The sequence below is a fragment of the Macrosteles quadrilineatus genome, unplaced genomic scaffold (genome assembly GCF_028750875.1).
Source record: "Macrosteles quadrilineatus isolate MER2022 unplaced genomic scaffold, UCM_ALF_1.0 Scaffold_5__1_contigs__length_97177068, whole genome shotgun sequence".
Classification (NCBI taxonomy): domain Eukaryota; kingdom Metazoa; phylum Arthropoda; class Insecta; order Hemiptera; family Cicadellidae; genus Macrosteles; species Macrosteles quadrilineatus.
Genome location: NW_026542598.1, coordinates 20,278,270 through 20,299,784, shown reverse-complemented (window position 1 = coordinate 20,299,784; position 21,515 = coordinate 20,278,270). Strand labels below are relative to the sequence as shown.

At 37.8% G+C, this 21,515-nt stretch overlaps 1 protein-coding gene across 2 annotated transcripts in view; it reads left to right on the top strand.

The window, feature by feature from the left end:
• LOC128993909 (epidermal growth factor receptor) overlaps window positions 1-21,515 on the top strand; it is a 142,978-nt gene that overhangs the window by 73,002 nt on the left and 48,461 nt on the right. The window contains exon 1 of one of the 2 annotated variants that reach the window (XM_054418009.1): window positions 13,357-13,473. The exons of the other annotated variant lie outside the window; for it this stretch is intronic. The gene's annotated coding sequence lies outside the window, so the exon portion shown is untranslated. Of the gene's footprint in view, window positions 1-13,356; window positions 13,474-21,515 lie in introns of those variants that run through there. 2 annotated transcript variants of the gene reach the window in all.

The following is a 21,515-nucleotide window of genomic DNA, read 5'->3' as shown; positions in this document are numbered from 1 at the left end:
TCCGACTGACCACTCTTCCGTGGGACACTTTTATCTGATGAACGCCGACCGACGACTTTTGTTCTTGTTTCTTCGAAAGGTTTTTCGTTTTTGGTCCCACCAATCAAAGTTGGCTGTCGAGACTTGTCAAAAATTAATAAGTTGACGGCTTCGATTTGTTGCGTTGTAATTTGTTTGCCAATGTGTGAGGTGTAGAATGTTTTTGCATTCATTTTAGTTTCACGTTGCTGTTGTTATCTTAAATTATAATTCAATGTTGTTTTAGATAGAAAAGATAATGTCGTAACTTTTTGAAATATTTTATAGTTATTAAATGTATCAAAACGTCCAGATGAAATCTGAGTCGCTGAGTGGTTATGGTGCTCGTCTGACGATCAAAAGGTCGCCGGTTCGATTATGAGAAAAGTCAACTTTTGAAGGTTCGAAACAGGCCCCAGCTAGCATCAGCCCGTGATCATTGTGGGATTTCATTTTTACTCTGGCTAAACAAACACCTGATCTTAAGTGTCAAGCTATAGATATAATCTCCAATCAATAATTATTATGCATTCACTTTATTAAAATCTTGATCGTCCCAAAACAAAAACGCCATCTGTCAATGGTCTATATATTATTTTATAATCAAATAATTATGAGATAAGGTCGACAATCAATCATAAGAAGACTTGGGTATGTAAAACTACCCTTTCAAACGATATAGCAAATGCTGCTGGGGTAAAAACAAATAAACACGCTTACGGACGTTTCTATTGTTTAAGTAGGTTTAATTACTCAAACATGAAATAAACACGTGCATGCGGTGCTAACCCAACCTTCTGTCCTACATATAGACGGCCTTGTTGTAGTCTAGTCTCAAGTCTACATCTACAACGCTGGACCAGCCAGTATATCATCAAGTGGCGGTAAACATATGCAAACTTAATGACTGCAGTCAGTTGTAACTCAGGTGTTGCTGTTGCGAATGTGAGAGTGAGGTTATGTACATTGGCGCGAAATGCTGTCTCTTGCACATGCACAGAGTACATACAGACCACCCTACACGCACTACTCTATGTGTACCATTCGACAAAAATACACTTTATGAGTTCATTCAGTTATAAATTATTGTTCTTTTACTTAAACCAATTTTTCGACCCTTGTACTTTGAATCTACTTTTATTTTGTGGTCTAGCACGGATTATCATTGATCGCGTAATCACTTCTTAAAGACAGTGAAGTGCTCTTTATGCACGGATTGTTTATCTATTTTACAGTTTATGTTTTTCTTAATGCTCAAAAGCAATCCAACAGAGTGCGGATTAAACTTCCAAAGTAGCCTATATTACACAAAATAAGAATGGCTCGCTGCGGAATTCCCTCTGCAGTTTCAGATAACTGTAATTCTTTCAGTTAATACGGAATATTTGAACTATTTCAAGAAGTTTTGCAAAACGTGAAACCTTAGTGTGGTTACATTATTGACTTTGACTGGACAGTGGACACCGCAAGTAGTCTTCGCATCCTATAATGTAAAATACTTAAAATACTTATAAAATACTTAGTCTGGTCTGATAACTGTTTTGGTGATTTCCAGTAAGTTTCTGAACCCTGATAACGACCGAAGGTTTTCCTCCTGTTTCAATATTGATTTAATTACCGGTACGCTTTACACTTTGCCTATCATATCAGAAGAAAAGCAATAGTTTATAAAGTAAATAAATTGTTTTATTTCGCAAACATAAAATTCAATCTGCAGAAAATACCGCAAGTAAAATAGTAAACATAAGGCCAGGCTCTACACATTCCGGACAGACTGGTGGATTAAATTTCTCTCCAGCTTATCCATATGGAAGATAAATTTACAAGAGTACTGTATGTTTAATCAACGCTCGTACATAGAGGACTGAAGTTTCCAACATTCCAACACATTACTCTATGACTCAAGCAATAAACAAGTGCAAACTAGATGATTCCATAGAGGTGTAAATCAACTGCAATAGTGCAATGTGAGGTTATGTACGTTGGCACGAAACGTTGTGTCCACCGAGTACACAGTGCACAGACAGATCTAACTCATTACTCTGTGTTTCAGGTGAGCTAATATCGCCCCTGGTGAGCGTTATGGCAAGTCTGCACGACAACGGTAAGTTACACCTTGACAGATCGTGATAAATACCCTAGACTAATCATATCTCTGCTGTATTTAATTGCGGATATTTTCGCGGTGCCAATGATCATACGGCGCCTGATGGCCTGATAGGTAGTCCGCTTGTAAATTACCTTGGGAACGCTGTTACAGCTGTGCTGTGGACAATGGTTTAAATTACCCAAATAGCCTTTTTAATCCAAAATGTATGTTGTATGAATTTATGTTACTGTTTTATGTTATTTGTTCATAAACGGTTAGTACGTACCTTGATGTAATACTGTAGTGAAAAAGGATTTGATCAATACATGCGTCACGCAATATAGGGTAAGTATATTTTATGCACGGGTAAAAAGTGTGTTTTCAACCCTTACTTATTTTCCATTAGTTAAATTTCGACATTATTTGTCGAAAAACGCCACTTTGGGCCATAGTAATGAAACATGCAGTAGCCTACTAGTGAAAGCCCTTTGATATGAATAAATATATATGTATATATTTATCATCATGAGACTTTCATTGTTAGCAGATTGTTGATCAGAGGGGAATTAAAGTAAATTATAGACAAAATTGCATACCTAGGTTATAATATTTGTACATAATTGGTTGGGCATACTTTCCTTTTGAGGAATATTTCAGATCTTGTATACTGTTCTGGGTTATTGTTTATGTTTAGTCCAGAAATTTTTTTTTATTTTATAATGATGGGCTAAGTTTTATTAATGTCTGTTACTTATTTCAAATTATAGTTTCCATTAAACTATACCTAAGAAACATACACTCTTTAAATTGTATATTGAGAATATGAAGACCGTGGCAAAATCTAAGATACATTCCATCACAAATGATGCTATTGCCTCGAACTCCCATCAGCTAATCCATGGAACGAAATTACATTCCTGGAGGTGCCAGTCACTGTTGCCAGTGCCATATGCCAGTCATTTAGTCCATCTGATGGCATATGCCGGCCTCAATCATTGCAGCTAGACAGCTCTAAAAATACGAATCATAGTTTGTGTCATTCAACTCATCGGGAAAATAATTATAAGCTGCTCGAGTGCTGAAACTTATGAGGCTGATGCTAATACTTTAATACTTTTCATTGAAATGGCGACCATAATATATTACAAACCTGAATAAATTATGTTCTTTAATTTTTTACATCAATTTCTTTTTTATTTTATCTATAAAAGTTCATAATTTTAATTGCACCGTAATTTGATGATATGTTCAAATCCTAATTTTTAACAAGCTCGATAAATTGTCATTTGCAATGTTAGTTTTTCTTCTATCATGTCCCCTAAAAGCTCAATATATTTATTTTTTTGTTACCTATTCGATAACTTATTCTACGCTCCTGTCACGTCCTTAAATATACAAGAATATGTTTCAATGAACAGGTATACAGTGTATGGGCAATGGGCTATATGTACGTGTTGTGTTTTTATGTAAAGTTCTAGGTTTGAGTTCAAAGTTGTAGAACATCACTACTGTCACCGGCGTCATGATGAATATATTCTGCAAATTGGGTAAGTTTACACATTCTGAGTTATTTAGAAATATTTAGCCATGGAACTTGTGAAAAGACAATTACAATATGAATTGTTAGTCGTAATACAGTATTTATTTTCCGACCGGTACACGGGCGAGTCATAACTCGTAAAAACGTGAAGCACTATCGCCAGCAGTCGTTTTGATCGATTTTCGATATTTTCCAACAACGTTTTATTGTGTTCTTTGTCCGGCCGTGCGCCGTGTTGAGTTATAGCAGAGATGGGATCGCGCAATAATGGCCAGATATATTGTTGTTGCTTGCTCGGTTGCCCTCTTTGTTCCACTTAGGCCGCTTTTCGTCGTTTGCGCGGTATGTTAATTGTGAATTATACCTCGAATTGGCCGCTGAATACTCCGACTTCTTATCTTCCTTTTGGTTTTGTTTATGCCAAACAAGTTTTTACTGTTCTCCCTAAATTTGTCCGGCATCGCTTGCGAACCTTTACAATTTATTGGCGGGTTTTCTGTGCCGCGGATTCCAGACGGGTCGCGATCGTGAGTTATGTAATTGTTCGGTCTGAATAAAGGTTTTCCCAATTCCTGTATGAATGTTAATTAGGTCCAGGTTACTTGGGTACTTATGGAAACATTGTTAAGAATAAGTTTTGTTTTGTTTCAGTTTTGTCGTTATACGTATTTCAACAGGAATATCCATATTCTATTAGGCCTAATCATTTCTTAAATACATTTATTCAATAACTTACAAATGTAATGGCTTCCTAGACGATTCAATTTATCAATCCCTCTTTGAGCGCGCATTTAAATTGCATATGGATCCAGAGTGAGAGTAGAATGAATTGAAATGTCCTGTGTAGGCCTAGCTAATTACTGTCAAAGATCAGTTTATTGCTTTACCCATTTATTAAACGGCCAATCAGGGACAGCTTCAATTTTGAACCATGAAAAAGCTACTGAATTATTTAGGAATCTCAAGTTATGCTAACCACCATATCTTCCCGTCCAGGATATTAAGTTCTGATGCCAGATCTCTCCACCTGTTATTTTACAATTGTAGCTGTTTCAATGTTCTATTGAACCTCACGTCACACTATCATGTTCTACCACGTTATAAACCATTCTCTCCTTCTTCCTCTGCACCCTATCTTTCCTCTTCCACCCGATCATCCCCGGAGCCTAGAGCGTCGCCGCGATGGCTGACGGAGCCATATCGGACGTTCCACATGAAGGATGATATAAAGCTGAAACAATAGAGTTAAACGATCGGACCACGACGCTACTAATTATAGTCGATATCGCGGTATATCGCGGCGCGGCACGATCCAAGATGGCGGCCGCGGCTGTTCCCGCCGTGGCGCACTAGTCACGACCGCTGCGCACTGTACAGCTGAACCCTCAACACAGCTTGTTGAAAATGTTGAAGACAACAGTCAACTGACTCTCCAAGAGAATTATAAACAGTCAGAGTGTTCTTAAACGTCGACATTGAAAAACCTACGATAATAAGGGTTGCCAAGCAATTTCATCCTGGGGAAGTCAGTAGTAGCCCTTTGTTGGTTTGTAATTCAACCCAAACTAACATCAATAATTGGTCTTTTGATAAATGGCATTCCTTGGGTAAAACACATAGTGTTAGTAACAAAGACTTCGTTCTACAGCCATCCTTCATCCTGGTTTTGGTTAATTAGGCAAAATAGATACGTCCCCATCTTACGCGTGGATGGTAGTATTGAAAAAAGCCAAGGTAAAAGACAGCCTACGTCATTGCAACCTCAGTAAACTCTCCATTCCCACGAAACACTCAACAGCGGCAGATATATTTTGATCAGTTGAGCCTCAGTGCTCCAGACCCCTGTCTATCGTACTCCCTTTGTCTACACTGCAGTATTTACCACCCACATTCTATGGCGAGGTATTCGTTACATGCCATTAGTCTATTGCTGATGACCTTTCCACATATCTCCGTCACTGTACCGGAGTGGCTGCTGCAGGATCGCTGCAATGAACGCCTGCATTCCTCCGACATCGTGCAGCGTGTTGCACAACTGCAGACTGCAGCCATAGCTCGTGCGCTGGCGACGGGAATGTTCTAATGACTACTGATGTTACATGATAAAGTTTGGCGGCCATTTTGTGTGATACCGATCCAAAAAGGGGGTTTCTTTCAACGTTTACTTTAGACGGGTACTTTTCACGGATTGCAATTAGGAAAAAAGCTTATTCTGCATACTTTTACTTTGTCGCATTCTTTTTACATTTCCTAACTCCAGAGATTTAGAGCGAAAACTCAAAATTTTAATCACAGCCAGGAGAGAAACGTAAAAGGTTGACAACAATAATTAATTTCTGTTAATACAGTACTTGTCGATCAGCTGTTTTACTGTTATTGCATATTGCCCTATTGCATGAAGAAGACGATAGCATATATTAAAAGGCATAAACTACAGTATCCCTTTAGTTATTTAAGGACTAACTAATTTACGTTTTGGTAAAATAGATTAGTGATGCTCCTTGTAAAAAAAAACAATATTACATCAGAGTTTGAGAAAACATCAAGGAATGTATCATAATAATTAAGACAAAAATACTAATGCCAATATGAACTGTTACATTGTCAGTGTGTAAGTTAGAAAGATAACAGAACTCTCAGAAAATGCATCGCTACACGGCAATATTATAGGCATTTTTGTACAGTAGAAAGTATTAACTTGTTCTATTCCGTGGTCATACACTGTTACTACGCCACTAGTAATAAATAAATATTGTTTTATTACATAAGACGACCATAAAGTTGGTAGAGTTGTGTGCTAGGAACAGCTGATGTTGCTAAACCTTGAGTTGAAAGGCTGCATTACCTTGGACTAGTCGACTTGTATACATAAACACCTCCAGACAAACATGATGAAATATATTGCTGTAGATATTACTAAATATAGTAGTTATAACCACAGAGAAACATCTATTTCACCTTTTGGACAAATTAAAGATTTTGCTGTCAAGGTGGAATTTCGTGGTTTAATCGAGTTATCTTTTGCTTATAAGATACATGTGTTCTCATACAACTCTTACTAAACCCCTCTTATCGCCTCTTTATAAATCCAATAATAGCTGAGTGGCTGAGAGGTGGATCTTGAGAAGAACCCGTAGTTTATGGATTCTTCAAAAAGGGTCCAGCTGACCTTTAGATAGTTCGGCTGATACTGTAACACCTTAGCAAATTTTCGTTAGTATCAAATCCTATTTGACTTCAACATTTATGCATGACAGAATGGTTCACAGCAGTCCCGCTACTCGAGGGCCGATTCACAAGCGGTCCCGAGGCGCCGCCGGACTTGTTTCGTCCACGTCATTAATTAACCGTGACGTCATCGCAGTTTCTCTGATTCGACCAGTCGCCGATTTACGTTGGTCGACATTGCAGAGTGGAACATTCGTATTCAAATTAGCCAAGAGGTAGCTTTTATTGGGTAATCCTTTAAAATCCCCATGAGTAGCTTGATCCTCTCTGGCTAAGTGAATCTAGTTTTTATGAGTTCACTTAATGACATTTTATTTTCTCTGCTGTTACTAAGTCAGGAATGTCTGAAGAACATTTTTGAGCTGAAAAGTTACTTTATATTATTAGTATGCAAGATGGTAATGTTGGATATTGGGAATTGATTTTTTAATATTGTTACAGGCTGCAAAATAAGTTAAACGTACAGGGAGGGTTTATAATCTTTATCAACGAGCTGAAGACGATTTAAAGATTAGTTCTGCTCGGTTTTTACAGAGAGCATTAGACTGTTCAACATTTCTCTCCATTATTTATTTATAAATAAATAATAAATAAATAAATAATTTATAAATTTATTTGTAAACTTATGACCACCATCAAACAAGTTTGGAGTAATAAACTTCTGAGTAAATACATCTTAGTAAATAAAACTTAGAGTGAATAAAGAGTAAAAAACTTAGTACTATATATACTACAAACGTAGTATATTATAACGGAAAATAAATCGATCTTAAACTCAAAGAGAAACATTCAGTCAAAAATGCACTCAAATGTCACCAATATGAATCACAAATTAAAACATTCATTAAATTTTAGCATAGGACGTGAAGGCTTCACGTCCTATGCTAAAATCTGATGAATGTTTGAATTTGTGATTCAGGCACAGGCTGTACCTTGTAATACGTTAAAACGTGCACAGACAACGAAAAGGAAACTAATTAATTTTCAACCACTCCATTAAATAAAACTCAAATCATATACGAGAAGTATGTGCGTCGCAGCTGACTCGGAACAGGTCCTACGCGGAATGCCCGTATCAGACCATCTAAATCGCCTCGGCCACGAAATATAATATCTTACCGCTTGTAAACAAGTAGAATTTATAAAATCCTGTGAAACTTCAAATATAGCAATAAACTATGCGGAGTATTCCCGGCATTTGACGGCGAGAGACGTTGAAAAACGTTTGTTGGTCGGTGACAGTCTGTTTGTGAGGTGATTGTAGACCGGACCCACCGCGGTGTTGATACTGTATCAGATCTGTGTAATGATTGTGAGGAACAATCTGTCCACCACCTCGAACAAACTCTGAAACTACCAGATATGCTCGAGTGCTCAAAGTGATACAGATATTTATATTTATCCATACTCAAGTGAACAAAAATACTTTTAAATACAAGCGTTGCAGTTGTGTTTCTTTCTAGGGTAAGAAAGATATTCCGCTGGAATCGAGTTCATCAGCTTTACAACCTTAAAACACAGGAACAGTGATCAATTGACCTACAAGTATAGTTAATTAGTAGACTACTAAAACCATCAACAATTTCAAATGCAGAAACATTTTAGTATATTTTAATTTACTTTAAAACCATCAACAATTTCAAATGCAGAAACATTTTAGTATATTTTAATTTACTTTAAAACCATCAACAATTTCAAATGCAGAAACATTTTAGTCTATTTTAATTTACTTTAATACTGCTGCTATTCGACTAAATTCCCTTATTTATTCCACAACGGCTCAAACGTATGCCAAAGTGTATTGACTAGTTTTCCATCAAAAATACTTAATATCGACAAACTAATATTTTAAAGATATTAAACACATGCTAACATGCTAATATTTTTAGCATGTTATTTAACTGATATTTTATTAATTTAACGTTAGCTTGATATCCATTTTTTACCTTGACAAACCAAAATCTTAATAGTGTATTCCAAATCGAATGTAGTATTGTACATTTGATTAACTCTGACTATTGTTTTTATGGATGAGATGGATGCTCAGTAATATATTACAAAGACATTACATAAATTATATAACAACGAAAATTTTTGTGAGTCTATAGACCACCCTCTGCGGGTACAGTACGTTTCTGCTTTTGATGTTGTCAACCAATTCTTTCTCTTTTAATTTCATCTCTATCTTTCACCGATATAAAATCCGATTTCATGAAAGAATCGACAACGCAATCTATACCTAGCGGACTTTAAAATGCCTTAGATTTTCCTATAAGATGAGGATACCACATGTAGTAACCAAAGTCAATAGTGTCACTGCATTCCAATCCAACGTTACCTCACACCTAAGCCATCTCTTATCGAAGGATTCGAGAGTGGCTTTATCTAAAACTAAATAAACATGTAGAATTGAACTGTAAACAATCGTGAAACATGTGTCATTGGCCTCAGTACTTATTAGGATTATACCTGTCTTAAGTGAGTAACCCAGCTACATTCACAGTTCACCTCCGTTTTTAAACCTAATATGTTAACACGATTTCTGTTGTATATTCGTATGTTAAAAAGCTAATGAATTTGAACTCTTCCGAAACCTACATAGTTAACTCTACCAGTGCCAATTATAATTCTACAGACCCCGAAGGCACTGCGGTAGTAAATTATTTGAGGAAAACCCGCATTTGCAAATCAACCAGCGTAGAAATAAGCCAAGAGTGATTTATCGTATCGTGGAGGCCGAGCGTGCGCTCAGTGTTTACAAGAGAAGCACGCACAGCCGATACTGCGTCGTGCCTGCGTTGTGGAATACTGAAACGTCTACGGACCGTCCCGTCGTACACGAAGTGAGTGCATACCGAAAAATACACGATTTACTGTTACGATTGGGTTTACGTGCTCGCCTCATGATCAGAAGGCCGCCGGTTCGATCCTGAGAAAAGTTAGATGCTTTTAAGTTAGGTTAGTAGCCTACCTCTTACTTCAACTTTAACCTTTGAATAAGCTATTACGCATTTCCAGCCCCAACATTCTCAATATTATCTATAATTCATGTAAAACAGTTTAATTTGAAATGTTCGTGACCCTAATTTAAATGCTCAAAATAACCAGGGTACCGGTTTGATCGTGGGTAATTTAAGGGTTTTTAAAGAGTGGTCCTGACTAAAGAATCAGCTGATCTTAGAAAAAAAAACTAAACGTGTTCAGCTTGCACATTCGAATGTGGATAGAACAAGATTCCCATTCCCATGTTTAAATTTTATAAAGAAACTACCGTAGTTGTTGAGGAGCCCCTTCCACAAAGATACTCTAAGAGACCAAGATTCTGCTGATGTCGATAATTAGGCTACGAGTATATGTTGTGCACACTGAACGTTTACTAAATCAAAATGAAAATAATTTAATGTAGACTAACATATTAACTGTATATTATTTACTGTATATTAACACCTTTCATGTCGCATCTGTGGTAAAAATGTCGACGTATAAGAATAACATTATGTTAATAATGGAATAATATAACAAACCATAAAAATACTATTACACCCAAGGTGTTTATAGTAATTAATTCACTACAGTCCCATTCATTTCTGAGTATCCGACCGTGCAAAAAGTTAATTAAATCTGAATTAAAATCTTCGCGCAGCATTTGTAGCACCCGGATGAGGCGTGTTCTTTACGGCTGTCACTTGGGCTTTAATTAATTATAAATAATAAATATTTTATCTGCGGATTGATCTGAGTGGTAATAAGGCGGGTCGATGGGGCAGTTCTGCCAATAAATTGGCGGGAGTTTGATATCATCTGTTCTGCAACGCCGCTCACATTATTGCTGCGAGGTGGTTCAAGTTCGTTTGCTCTGAGCATTTTTTTGTTATACAGCATCGAAAACGTTAGTTTACAATACATGCGTTGTTGGGGGTAAAATAATTTTACCTCTCGGGTAAAAAATAGTCAGCCGAAGACGAGGGCATCAGCCGTACATTTTTCCTTTTTCTGATGACTTACACGGAGAAAATAATCGTAAAGGAATCGTTGTTATGTGGTTATTCAATTGAATTGTATTTATCCGTGCATTTCTACAGCATTAATGAATACCCATTTTCGATATTCATGCAGTATAATTGTAAAGTAAAAAATATATTCCAACAACATGAATATGGAAACTTTTCGCATTTGTATTTTATTATTTGTATAACTACAGAGAAGTACTTTTCAACATAGGCTGCGTATAAATGTACAAATCATTTAAAAATCGATTTCTAAAATATAGGCAGTACTGTTTTTAATTAACACAATACCAATTTAACTAACCAATAGACTAGAAACACTGGTGACAATATGTTGTAATAATATTGCACATTAAGGGGTAGAGTATGCAAAACGCTTGCAGCCTCTGTTTTGCCTGTTCTTTATTTCAGGCGCCCGGCACGGTTCTCCCATTTAATACTTACACCTTTTTGTTTTCAGCTTATTCTTTTTAAATGATTATGAGTTCGCTTAAGTTTGACAAAAAATGTTAAAATTTTTTTTATAACCAGTATTTTTGAAAGAATTTGTTTTGATCACAGGCAATATAGGCCTACCTAGTATTTATTACTGTTGCTATTTATATTCGTTTACGATGATTCATTTTCTTTGTGAAAGAAGTAACGTAGTTAAAGCTTTAAAATGCAGTTAATTATATTGATTATAGCATTACCGAGCCCCTACAATTACAAATTATTCGTAGCACACAAATGCTATTATTTATCTAAACTGTACATATTCTTTTCTCCAATTTTTATGGGTCTACGAAGAATTTTAAACTAAGTCTTTTTTTCTATCGTTATAACTTGTTTCCTGTAAAATACCCAATACGTTGGTTATTTATATTTGCATCGTCAACACTTTATCTAAACAAGTAAAATATTTCACAAAAATTGTGGTAGCATTGGCAAAACGAAGCTAAGAAGGCAGTTCGCGGATGTACCTTCTGTAGCCAAAGTTTGATTCCAATAGAGAGTAGTTGAATTAGCCTTTCATAGAGTGTGATACAACCAACTAGTATCTTCTCTTATCATATTTTCTCTCTTAATTTCCAATATTATGACAATTGATGCAACCTAAAAGAAGCTCCAGTTTACGCTAAGGTATTTGGGATGAACAAAAATCTGTCAAAATACGGAAAACAGTAATTTACATCAACGCTTCTGTTGGTTTCCCAATTTAAGCACATGTAATACCATTCTAAACCCTCTACATCCAGGGGTAATGTCTAGTGTTATATAAACACAACGTGGCGACTTAGGTATAATTCAGCTTTAAAATCGCAATACAAGTGGGTTAAACAGGTTTCCTTGTAGAGAGTTGAAGTAAACCAACCATTGACAAGCCAGCGAGGCTACTTACCGCTGCTGCACTGGTGATATAAGTAGCTACGTGCAGCCGCTGCAGAACAACTCGACACTAATCATCATAAACACAATGTTATCTCGTATCAGTCTCATTTGTCGTCGGTCCAGCGATTTTAATGGCTTATAAAATAGTAACAGTTTTGAATAGTTATTGGTTCGTGTTCGGTGTACCAACTGGATTTTTAGGTTGCTGGTTGATTTTAATGACTGTAAAAGACGGCAGTTTGTATTTTAATGAAAATGTTTGGTAGAAAATTTTGGATTGTTTTGTTGAAATTATAAATTTATACATATCATGTATAGCAATCTAGAAAAGCAGGTGTATTAAGTTTGTCTTTTGACGTGAATCTCTCAGAATATAAAAGATCAATTTTCACATCTACATACTTATTTTATCAACGATTTTAGATTCTTGATTGTTTATTATTAATAAAATAAAATAGGATGGAAACCGAGTTCCACACCCTTTGTAACCATGAAGTGATAAATAACTTTGTCAATTGTTCTTCTAAAGACGAGGCTTCGGGTAGTTGGTATTTACTAGATTTCATTACGGGTCTGGTCTATACTGTATAGTGGTTAGAGCGTACAACGTCTCTCCTGTGGTCACGGGTTCAAATCCCACCTATCACCAATGGTTTTTAGTTGTCAGTTAATGCTGTGACGCCGAGTCACCTACCTTGAAAGATTACAGATAACTCCCTCAGGTTAGGAGAACTTTCTCTATACTTGAGAACTACCTTCATTGAATGATTGCTTGAATTATTTTTATTACGTGCGTTACCACAAAATAAACCACAATACATTTCCATCACATCTCCGTTACAAATTCCGCCCAAACAACCAAATTCCCACTCCGCCACTCGAGTCGCACAATGCCGCGTTCAGTCCGTGGTCAAGTGTCCTAATGTCAACAAAGCATTAAATTATGTGAGAGTGTTTTTATACAAGACGGACTATTGTGGCCAGCCTCACTGGTCCACAGTTCCAGTTCCCCCTGACTCCACATCCCGCCGTGTTGTCGCTCTCGCTCTTACCTGTAGAACTACCTGGGCTGTCTCCCGGCATGCACCGCGTCAGTCTGTCTTGGAGGCCCGTGCGGTGTGAACCTCCGTCGTGTCGCGTAAACTACTATTGTGTTATGTGTGTTTGTGTGTTCGAGTGTTTCTCCAGCCCACTAGGAACCCAGGAGGTCGATTTCTGAGGTAAATGAAGCGATTTGATTGAGTTTAATTGGATTTCCGTGTGAGGAACTCGTGAAAAGTCGTGTTAAAGAACACCTGTTGGATAATACCTTGTTTTGTTTTTGTTCAGAGATTATTGAGGAATCAACATGAAATTTGTAAAACTTACAGTTTTATGTATTGTCGAAGATGTTAAAGGATATAAGACCAAATTAGACTTATGTTTCGTTACAATTTTACTCCTGTGGCTTAGAGAAAAATTATTTATAAAAACCTAAAAAGACATTAAAACTTTAGAACCTTTTTATATTTGTACTATTCGTTAGGTTAAACAATCAATTAGTCATACAGATTCATTTTCTAGGCAAAAGTGCTGAGCGTAGAACGCAAATCAATTGCACGCGAATGATTCTATCTCCTCATTGTTGACGGATAACTCTTATGCTCATTATTTTCAGGGGCTTTACTCTCGTCTCGTAAAAAAACCCAAAAACTAAATAAATAACGCAAACAAAGTCATTAAAACAACACAACTGTTCCTGAAATGTCCACTTGCTGTAACTCCACACAGGGCATCTTCATGACACCCTTCTAGCCTTTAACAATACAGTCTTCCATTTTGTCAGCCACCTGAATCCATTGTTAAGACGCATTCTTATCAGTTAATGTCTGCGCTCTCCGTGCTATCAGTTTTACTGCGACATTTCTCGGTTACCACCACTCTACCGAGCACAACAAGCATTGTACTACAGAGCAGGTGTTTTAAATCCCTTATCATTGTTTGCACCAATGTTATCAGTATGGTCCTGAGGTCACGCGGTAACAGATACGTGGTTAACGAGTTGCTCTTGTTCTCTCCACCAATAAAAATGTAAACTAGGGAACGATTTGGGTAAGCTACAGGTCGGAATATCTCTATTACGTATTCTTTAGTTTTTATGGACAGTTTCAACATGAAAGAGTTATTAAACGTTATTATTTACAAACTGTCATCTAACCTAATCGTTTACAACAGGAAAAGTACCAACAGGAAAATCACTCTTGTTTTTCCCATCCTGGTATTCCACGAAGGACACTATTGCGTGGTTTCTACCGGAGAGAAACTTCTTTTCCTAGTTGGGTCTTGTTTACATCAACACCCACAGTGGAGTTCCGGTACAGTTTGACATTTTAGTTTGAACTTGACGTGTATTTAGTGTAACTTTTGATGGACATATAGGCCCACGTTGTCGGGATAGGGTGTGTAATGTAAAAATTGAAGTAGATTTTTGTCGTATTTTTCTTATAGTTCTGACGAACAGCTGATACAATTGCTTAAACTACTTTAAGGCCTAATAACCTTTTAGCCTATTAGGATGTCATTAGGGAATTACACAACATTTGTGCCATTCCGCAACCCCAATAATCTTTTGCAAAAATACTAACTATTTCTACTGAAACTTCTGAATCTAATCCATTGAACGTTTTCCATGTGTTTTGTCACAGTAGCACATCTAGTACCTCTAATTCCTTGAGTTAATTGCTTTACAACCCTAATCTCTCATGTCATCTACTACTGGATGATTTGCACTTCAGCATGCCAGATCCCAGTAATGATCACCTGAAACAACCCCATGTCACTTTGACATGCTTCACCATCGCGCAACTCATCTTCCCTGATTGTGTATCACTCTATATGTTTAATTAACAACTGTCCGTGTCTGATATACAATAGCAGGAATGTCTAGGACACCCCCTGTCGTGCCTTCCTTTGTCTAGAGGGTTTAGGTATTCTCTTCTCGGCCCGCTTTGTTTCCTAAGTGATTTTGTCTAATGAACACCTCAGGTAACTCAAGATTGATAGATTACAAGGCCAGAACGGTCGGTGCGGATCATAGTGAGTTATGTGATAGGCTGTCTCATTATGCAGGAAGAAATATGTAACAAATAAAGTGTAACTTGTGCTCACTTGTGATTTGGTTACTACGTACGTTTCATAACCAAATACAACTCTGGTTGATTGTGTTCTAGCCCAACAACACAGAGCCTTCATTATATCCGTTCGTTTAAGTCTCCAGGAACCGCACTACCATCTTTTACCAAGTTCACCAATTTTACGTTTGTTTCTCTTTAACCCATCGAAACTATATTATTATTCACTGCAAGAAGGTGTGCTTAGGTGTATTGTGTAAGAAGGTGTACTTATTTAATACGCAAGCAAGATTTTTGTGACAATTACTCCTCCGAAACTACTGAACCGATTGACATGTTTTTGGTGTCATTGGAAAGAGCGTAACGTGAAGTTGTGCAGGAAACTTTCTTTTTAGGGAAATAATTAGAGAGTGAGGCCCTAGGGTCCTTTAAAGTTTCGAATTTCTCCATAAGATTAACGTGGGGAACAAAAATTGTTATAAAACTTCAGCTGTTGTCAGAAATTAAAAGTGAGAAGCGGAGCATGTTAATTGTAAACAATCAATACGTCTGCTAATTTAACAGTTTGCTACAAACATTTGCTGACTTGGTTGACATTCGTTTTACAATAACGCCTGTAGCTTACTTAGAAATTGCTCGAATTGGAGCAACAGGGACACTAGTATATATTCAATGTGTCAGCAAACGGTTGGTAGTATTTTTAACTTAGTCCTTGTGAACTTGACAAACATTGTAATAATTCGCCGCGCCGATCTGCGATGAATGATGAACCGTGATGCGTTCGAAACATGTTCAATACGATATCGTCCATATTCACACTATAGATTTACGCAAATAGATATTTTTTAATATCACACTTCGGTGTAGTTTTGGTAGACTATCCACTCCAGAACGTGCTGTGGCCCGGTGTAGGTGGAGGCGACGGCGGCAAGGTGTCGCCTTTGTCAAACCCCAGGGTATCGGTGTCATGTATTGTACTCGGGGTTGGTTATTTTAAGTCATTGTCCGGCCCGTTTTGTTTGTTTCCCAGGTAGGACGTCTGCGCGGCCAGCACGATCTGTACCATGCAGCCCTCTCGCCCACGTGCACTTCTTCTTCTTCAGTCCTCGGTCGTGTTTGGCTTTACGTCATGACTCTCGTGTCGCTCTATTGATTTTTACATTGATATGTAGATTGATGGTTGATGCTCGGTCGTGCCTATGTTTACTTGTGGAATCTTTGAAAAGGCTACAATTGTGTTGTTGAATGTGTGCGCCGTCGTGAGCTACCGGAATTTCGAATAAATAATGAGATGATATTCTAAATTTCTAAGCGTCTTGATTATGAATACTTTCCATTTGAACGAGCAAAACCTGGGTAACCTTATTTAGACGAAAATGACTATTGCGGGGTAAAGAAGACACTAAGCTATTATTGCGCATTTTAGTCCACTTATAAACAGAAGATGAGTGTGAGCGACATTAATTTTTAAGCTCTGATCAGCTATTTCTTTGGCCAGTGTCATTTATTAGTAGCCCAATGACCAAGGACAGCTGGGTCCATGGAATATTGATGAATCCTAGATATTTCTGTGGTGTAGCTGTTTGTCTATGAAGTTTTGTGTCACTAAAACGTATACCGGGTAGTTGCAAAGTACTTTATTGGGTCGACTCCTGATCGATGTTAGTTTACGTTTGTATTGGTAAATAACATGCAGGAATGAATTAAAACTTCTTTAGAGCATTGTTCATCACACTATTGGACTATAACAAATAACTTTCTCTATAAACACTACAGAATTTATCCTCTACTTACCTTAGGTTCCATGAACAGTGGAAACGCCTCATGCAAAATATCGTTATCGCGAAAGAAGCCTTTGTCCCACAAAAAATTTTCACACATATCAACGTGCTTTTCAGTTTGAACAAACAAATATTTAATGACATTTGCAAGGATAAACTCAATTCTGATAAATTAGGAAAACTATATTAGAAATGTCACCTGGTGGCCATGTATCAAGCGAGAAGAAGAAGAGGTCGAGGACACCTGCGGGTCCAGCCATCTCGTTTTATAGCTGTCAATTAGCATCCGAGATACGATATCACGGTCCAAATTGAAAATAAAATCATAAGAACCAATCTGGCTTTCCGACTTTTACGCTCTTCTTTTATTTCGTCGGAACAACATTCTGGGGATGCCACCGGGATGCTGTAACCTCAGTAACAAGTCCGGCTCCAGACAGATGAAATGTATGTAAAATGTTCCCTGCTTTAGGCTGTATGATTTTTGTTTTATTCTAGCGCCAACTGTTTGGTTTGATAAAACTATTTACTGTTTGCAGAGCGGATTTTTTATCCCTTGGGCAAATTAGAATCAGATGAAGTCAAGGACATCGGTTGTCGGTTTTTCATATTATTTTATAATTACTGTCCGCTGTTTGTGCTTTGTAATATTACTTATACGAATGTCATCTAATTACACATTATTGTACTCTCGACAAGTTCTTTAAATGAAAGCTTTAAAAAGTTGACATCCCAGTCATCAGGAAAAATAATCGAATAACAATTAATGTACAACATTTCGCTTATACTCTTCAAAATTTTCGTTGAGAATAGCAGTTATTCTTTTATCAACATTCGTATTTTAATAAGTGTCTTAAAAAAACAAATATTAACGACCTGATTGACTTTTACCATATTTTCTCGTATTTCTCATTGTGATGATTGTGTACACACAGTATAACACGAGTCTCGTAGTTTCTATCCTTGTCTATCTCACCACCCACCAGTTCGTCCTGCGCTTATATAGCTCCAAGGTCCTGCCTGCACTCCTGACACCATATGGTGTCCTGGTCGACTTATAACTTATGTATTTCTCCTCTCACCCCTTTATTGTTCATTGTTACACTTGTCTCACCCCTTCGTGAGTCTCTTCATTTCACGTGTCGATTCGTTTGAATTGTCAACTCCTTCATACGTTAATGTATTGGATGTGGAAGGTGTTGAAGAAAGTCGTAGGGGATATTGTTGATTTTGCATTTATCAGGCTACACGTATTTGATCTGTTGTATTAACCACGAAGAGAGTCGAAATATTGAAATCCTTGGAACAAATAATTTGTAACTTATATGTGGATTCTGCGATCGTCCGAAAATGTAACAAAAGGATATTGATGAAATCATGAAATATATTATTAATATTATCTAGCGTTATAGATTATTATTTAACTCCAAATAAACTCACTTTCCAAACTATTCGCTTTTGGTTACCAACCAATAAGTGCTGTACATAACTATCAATAATTTTAATTAGCACAGTATCTCCTTGACCTGAATTTCAGTCAGAAGTTATAACACTAGTAAGTCACTACACCGATATGTGATACCCGTATAATGTAATAAGTATGTAAACCTACTACTATAGCTTGAAAACAAACTCGATTACGTTAACTCGAGATCAGGAACGATAAATCCGTCAATCCGTAACAAATGTTAATCAACAATTGCCGCTTAGTCTCGTGGGTGCCGATATAATATTCACTTCCATTTACATAGGCATTATTTATGGAATCGGATCCAGTTTTTGAGAGAGAAAGTGTGTGTGGACGATCAGTAGTGGTGGTAACCTCATTCTGCGACGTGTTGGCGGATGACGTCACAGCCCACGCGCGAGCGCGGTAAACACGGCGCATGCGCAAACCACACCTGTGCCCCTCCCCTCACCCCCTACCCTGGTGCCGCTACGTGTTTCTGTTGTTTCTGCTAAGTACCTTTTGTTTTGGGCTATTATACTTACTTGGTGGAGTAAAGCCGAATTTCTGTAATGAACACTAAAATGACGACTTTTTGTGTTTCAAAGCAATTGGTATTTTCAAATTTGGAAACAGCCCAAACCCTATATAGTCTTGCTAATAAAGTAGACCTTTTGTTTGTTTAGTTGATTGATAACTCAATGACAATCTCTGGTACCAGAATCGACCAGGGATTGAACAACGAGCCTCTACATTAGAACCTGAGGAGGTAAAATAGTCATTGATTGCCTTTCTGTTTATTTCAGGGATAAATATGTGTATGACTTATTTCTATTTATTTTACCATTCAATTTCAGTGCATTTTACAAACATTGCAGCTAGATCATTCGTAAACGCACAAGCACTTTCAATATGACCAAGTGGTAACGAACTCCAAAAACACCTAAAGAAGGGGGATGCGCTATAAGCTAGGCCAATACGGACGCTGATTACGAACCCTAAATGGACCTACGAAGAAGGGAGAAGACTCACTTGGCCTATAAGGGTACGAATCTGGTTTGAAGGGAAGCCTGACCCTCCAAGTGTGCAAGGGGAGAAAATCTAAATGGCGAACGTAAGCTACGTTCTCATTCTCTTAATACTGTTTTATATCAGCCCAATGTAATTTATCTTAGGCGTGGAGAGCTAGTTCTATTTTATGCGAGAGGAGAAAACGCAATACCGGTACGTGAAATACGTCTCATTTACGTGAACCTTGCAAAGTGATATCCCTTACCTCGGACGTGGTTCCAGATGTACCAATTACTCTGGAGGATTATCGTGTCCGTGTGAAGGTCGGGTGAGGCGCCGCGCCGCGTGAGAGCCGTGCTGAGCCGCATTGAGCCGTGTGAACCCAGCGCCGTGACTCGCTGACCTCCTGGTCACGAAGCTTCTATTGGTTCACTCAATCTTGTTGTAGCAGCTCAATCGTGAACCGAGAGCTATGTCTGGTGGTTTATTCTATCTGTCGCGTGTGATTTATAGAGACGTGATTGTGTTAGGTCTTTGATATAGTTTCATATCTTAAAATTGACTGTGAGCCGAGTGGTTGTATAGCTTGCCTTCAAATATGAAAGAGCCATCATAAGCCATGTACTTTTCAACGGTAGTCTCAGCGACAATAGTCGTTTAAAAAAATCAGGATCTGCAAAAGAATCCTTTATTTTTGATTGATAAACTTTTACAGGAATGAGTGAGAGTAAAATGCATCTTAAAGCCTTCATTAGACCCAAGGGTTAATTGTTGTTGGGCGCGATGTTACCCGCAAGGCAATAAACATCTTTCCAGTAGTAATAGCAACAAGACTATCTCCTATAAGAAGACCTGTTCTTTACATTGGACGTGGAATTTAGCAGAGCTTGAGAAATCCGTTAAACCCTGTCCAGCCGCACCTAGCTCAAATGGAAAGTAGCCGTGAGCAAATATTCCCAAACATCCGTTTGGACCGTCAACACTTCCGCACACTAGTGTCCTCGGAAACTCAGCCGGAGTCCTAGTTATGCAAGATACGTAGGCATGGTCCAGCAGCCGTCGTGGAATTAGCATTGGCCAGAGCGGGGAGCAGACGTGGGCGAAGACCATTCACCGCCATCTTCCCGTACTATCAAGTAGTAGTGGGAATGGCGGCCCAAGGTGGGTTGGTATCAAGGCGTGTGAGGAGTGGAAGTCAGTTGTTATTCTTTCTTTTTGCAGCTTCAGTTCTGGAAGACGATGTCCACAAAATCCCGTAAATAATAAAGTAGTTTGTGCTTATCGTTTTGCAATAATTATTGCAGATATTGCTAATTGATAGCTCAATTGCAAACCTGGGTCCAGAAACAATCCCGCCTGGACTCAGACCAAAACCATTTGAATGAACCATTTAAAGAGAGATTTTAAGGAGATTACTATAACCAATCACCTAGGCAGTTTTAGATGTATTTAAAAGAAATTGCCTTTCTATGTTCTATGCTAATCTTACTCCGGTCGTGGTGCAAATCTTTTTACTGTTCACATCTTACCATACGAGTATTCTCAGATTGGTCAAACAACGTAGAGGAATGTAAAAATTAATTTATGTGCTATCCCCTTTATTTTACTGTCATAAACTGTTAAAGTCAGACCTTATTAAGTGGCTAGAAGTGGGCCAAACCGAAGTGGAGGTCCATAATCATGATTTGAGAGAAACGGTTTTCCCAGAAGGTTTTACAATTTTAATGTTCCGAACATAATTGAAAGCCATTTACACGGGCCAGGGGCGGGCTGGGGCAGGCGCGACCTGTCTTTCCAACCTGTCATTTCGAACCCTCACCTGTACCCCTCCCCCCCAACCCTCGACTGGGGCCTGACTCCCTCGTAAATAATACTAGTCACCTTGGAATGCTTGCTGCGCTTGCTCTTTCTGT